This window comes from Tauraco erythrolophus, chromosome 10 (genome assembly GCF_009769465.1).
Source record: "Tauraco erythrolophus isolate bTauEry1 chromosome 10, bTauEry1.pri, whole genome shotgun sequence".
NCBI classification, from domain to species: Eukaryota; Metazoa; Chordata; class Aves; order Musophagiformes; family Musophagidae; genus Tauraco; species Tauraco erythrolophus.
The window spans coordinates 23,444,801-23,449,749 of NC_141474.1; positions in this window are offsets into that span (position 1 = coordinate 23,444,801).

The following is a 4,949-nucleotide window of genomic DNA, read 5'->3' on the forward strand; positions in this document are numbered from 1 at the left end:
GCTCAACTGAAAAATCTGGGGAAGATCCACTTTGGGAGCTAGATTTTAACTGGAAAAACATTTTGAGAGAGTTTATTGGTGAATTCAGAAATACTTCTGACCTTTCAGGTTTTTCAAAAACTTTTGGTGACACCAAAGGTCTGTTTTGTTTTGTTTTGTTTTCCTTTTAAAGCAAAACAAATCTCCTCTTGCTGTTCATATCACCCTGCTCTATTTCTTCTTTTTATGAACCTTCTTTTAAAATGAAATCAGCGTCTGAAGAGCGGTTTCAGTGACTATGTATGAAGAGAAGAGAATACAGAGAACTGGGTGCTCACTTTCCTGCTCTCTGGTTTCTTCACTAGTTGTCCTTCCTGGTTTACCAGTACTGATTTTTCTTTCACTCAGGTATGTGCTGAAGAATTTATATTTAAAGAGAAGAGCAATACCAATGTCACTTCAAATTTTTCCCTGTATTTTTTGTTCTGGTGTGAATACACGTCACGTAAGAGTCCACTGCTGTCACCGGCAATTGCATCAGAGTCCTCTGTAATCTGATCAAGTATCACTTAAAAAAAAAAAAATTTTTTTTTGTGGCTGTTGCTTGCTGAATGGGCAAACTGTTCATATTAAACAAATTTCCAATGTCTAGCCTAAATTTGTTTAGGGATCATTTGTCTGCAGGGTCTTGTTTTGAAGGGATTTTTTGTGAATATGAGTGACCAGGGCTGCCTATGAGGCTGTTCTGAGCATCCTGTAATGCGTGCGGGAAAAATGCTTGTCACTTATCTACCCTCCGTCTAGTACACCGCATTTTTTCTTTCTTAATCGTTTTCTACCTGATTGTACTAAGTACAATTTTCTTGTTTTCTCCTTGAGTACATGGTTTTGTATGTGATCCTAAGTGTTTGGGTCTATATTTGTTACCTGTCCTTAAAATTACCCTGTTCTTAGCATATGGCAGATGTCGTCCTGTGCACTGACATAAAGCAAACTTGATTAGTGTGTTTCTTTTTCCTTCAAGTCACTTTCGTTTATGTATATGCATATACACACATATATAATTAAAAAATATATACCTCAGGATATAAACCCTTGGGAAAAAATCTATTAGTAACCATTGCAACCTCATTTTTCTTGTTTGTATTTGACCTTTTGACTTTAGTCCCTTTCCTTTTATCTTGGGATTCTTACATTGTTTGTTATTTTCTCCCACTAAATTGGTTATTTCCTACATAACATCACAGTGTTGTTTCTGATAGCTGGATAAATGAGACCTACCGCATTATGTTTAGAGAAATCTTGTGTTTTATTTGCAAAACATACTGGGAAAATGTGGCATGAATTATTGCTGGTTAACCCAAGCTGTGTCTTATCCTGGTTTTTTCCTCTTTCCTCAGGTCTCTAATTATGTCTTTTGAAATGTTTTAAAACATTTCATTACTCCTGAGATCAAATCAGCCAACATTTAGATAACAAAATTAGTTTTTCCCTTTTTTTTTAAACAGACATTTGCATTTGCTATTCTATAATCCTCTGGTACCAGTCTAGCTTGATATATTTGCTATCAGGCCTGCAGTGATCATACCCCTTGTGAATGTTTTGAAAGGCATTTTCTGATCCCAGGGCTGCAAGGCAGTGAGTGCTGGAGAGCTGGGCTTCCTCCTTGGTTGCAGTAGTTCCGTATCCATCCGACTGCCTTCAGCATCCTGCCTTCATCACACCCTTCTTGCTGCTGGTGCCCTCACTGAAGACTGAGGAAACCTGTCCAGGTAGTTTTGGATAATTCATCCATGCATTCAACAACCTAATTTTCCTTCAGTTTGCTCATAGGGCTACAGAACCCTTTTCTACTCTATTCCTTTAATGCAAAAGAAACTGAAACTTTGGCAATTGTAATTTTGTATTTAGACTGCTTATTCTTTACCCACCAGTCCTTTTTTCCATTTATTTTGAACTCGTTGCTTGTTCCCCCAATCTTTGTGGAACAGCTCTGTTTGGAGTGAGGTGTGGATCCCTTCTTTCAACAGGTTTTTCTCTGGTGATTAGGATCTGCATTCCAGCTAGCTTCTGCAGCTTTGTGCTAGAGAAATGCCAAGTTTTCCCTTAACAGAAAAGTCCATGTAAATTTGCCTTTCCTGCATGTACATGTGCATACATAAGTGTACAAAATCATCAGTGCTGCAGAAAATTGGAATGAAAACACTTTAGTCCAAATGTGCTACAAGTAAATAAAAATGACTTTGACATAGAGGACATTTGTAGCAAAGGTTGTGTTGATTAACACAGCTTGGCTGCTTAAAGTTACCTTTCTCATGGTTCTCCAAATGCTAAGCTGGCAGAAGGACATGGACTTCTTAAGAATAGGAACTGAAGGCTTAATGAGTTGGAAGCAATGAGCTTACATGACAGAGGAGCAGTTCTGTGGATGTTTCTTGATAAGTTAATATGTTGCAGATTGAACCTTTGAAGCCTAGTTCTACAGAAAGCCTCCAGTGAAGATGGTCTCTGGTTGCCAATGGCACTGGTTAACAGGTTGTCTAAACAATTTAATGGCCCAACTTCAGAATAGCTTTAATGTATTCTTGTCACCCCATGTGAATAAATTGATATACTGATTAAGATAAAGCTACCTCATTATTCAAATATTGATAGTAGTGGGTTTTTTTTGGATGTTACCTTTCTTTCTGTTTTTATATTCTTTTGTACTGCTATGCGTATTCGTATTGATGGCCATTCAGTGGGAATAAAGGACCTCAAGAAGGTCTGTTTTTTCCTGACCAGGGAAGTAAATATTTGGTAACTTCAGATGAGCAAGAGAGAACAAGTTATGCTATTTTCATAAAGAACGAAGACTCCATAATTTAGGATTATTTTGAAGCGACGCATACCTTGCCAGCAGGCTTTTGAGACAGTGGTGTAATCAGTAGTATTTGGCTGGGTTCCATATTACATGTATTTTGCTCAGAAACTTAGGTTCAGTGTATTAAAAATGATGCTTTTTGGAGGATGAGCATTCAGTAATATAAAAAAACAACAGGATGGAGATTGTAATAAAAAAAAAAACAGGACAGAGATTGTAATCAGTGCATAGTCTTTACAGCCACAGGTCTTGATGGTTATTATTAAATTGTGTGGAGTTTTTTGTCTCTCCATCTGTGATGTAGCAGTGTCAAGGTTTGTTGTGACTGGTGGTGGTTTTCATTTGGTGGTGACCTTACTCATCCTGGAGACAGAGGTTCTATGCTACGGCGTCAGCCTTGGACAAGCTTTCAGCTTGGATTTATGGGTTTTGGTTCCCTCCATCCCCCGTCGTGACATGTGGCAAATGCCATTACTAGCCCTTAAACAGAATCCGTTTTACACAGGAAGGACGAATCAGTCACAGTGAGGCATGGCTTTCAGGAAGATGAATGTGGTCGTGGAAAATGACTTGAACTTGTGGTTAGGCTTGTTTGTTTGTTTATTTGTTGGGATCCAGTTACATGCTTTGTGTGTTACAAGCTATATTGCCAAATGCCTTATTTACACCAAATATATGAAATTCAGTATTTATTACCTATATTTTATTGAGGCAATACCCAGAATGTTTTCCTAGTGCAGAAGAGTCTCTAACTTGTCTTACAAAACAGTTGGTGGTGATCGGAAATAAGTGTGTCACGAATTAAATTGGAAAATTTAATTTGCAGATTTAAATCTGCAAAGGAGAAATAAGATGAGTGGGCAGGGTGTTCATAGAAACTTGTGGTTCCTTAGATTGCTTTGGTAAAGAGGCAAAAGACCTCTGGTTAAGGTAACTAGAAACCTTGGTGAATGTAGTTCCTGTTGAAAGTATGGTGAAAATGAGCAGAGACGATGCTGGATGGGTCTTACCTGCCTTTAACTTTTTTGGAGGGCAATATGGGAACAGCTGAACAAACCAAGAGTATTTCAAAGGGTTTATGAGTTCTTGCAGCTTGATCACTTGTGACGATTCCTTCTCAGTTGTTCTAGAAAACAGCAAGAATGTAGATGGCTTATTATTCCTCAGCCACAAACTGGTAATGTTTCAGATTATAAGTCATATTACATAGTGCTAGTTAAGGTTCAGGTTTGGAAGCACTGTAGTTACTTCTCAGAAGTACTTAAGTATTTAATCCTTAAAAGGGCTCCTATGGTAACTACTACCGTTTATCTTCATTTGCTCTCTGCCTAGAGGGATTTTTCAGTAGTTAGAGAACTAACTAACTGTTCCTTTAAGCTGATGACTTCCCACTCTTCTCTTCCCTTGGTTGCTTGTTGTATTTCATTGTTGCATCTTGTCTATATTAGATCATAATTTCTTCAAGACAGGAACTGCATAGTGGGGAATCCAGGATCATGGGGTATATCTTGGTTTAGGACCTTCACGCGATACTAAAATACAAATAATTATGCTTTAAAGATTTTTAACATATGATCTAAACTGTTACAGGGCAGTAGTTTACATTCTGTTCAAGCTTAGCAGTATACAGTCAAGTTCAAACAAGTTGGAAGCTGACTGTCCTGAGTTTTAGTGCTTGCTCTGTGATATATCTGCTTCTTGAGTTTTAACCAAGCTGTTATCAGAAAATGAAGCACAAACAGGTATGCTAAAACAACATTTCTTTGGGGATTTTAGTCGCAAGAAAGCTACATAATTCCAATATTTCTAGTGGTAGTTTTTGCACTGTAGTACAGCTCTTCACAGTGTGATTTTTACATGCAGAATACGCAGTAGTGCACATTCAGATGCTGTAAAAGCAGTCGATCTTTATTTAAAAACCCCTAATTTCTTCATAAGGGTAAGCACTTAAAAATTGAACCACAATATTCCTTTAAATGCAGATGTGAAAGGGTAGTATTCAGCAGCACTATTGCATTCTGTTTCTCAGATGATCCAATAATGTAATTTTTAATAACTTGTCAACTACCAGTAATATGCAGCTGTGTGCAATTTGTACAGGATCCAT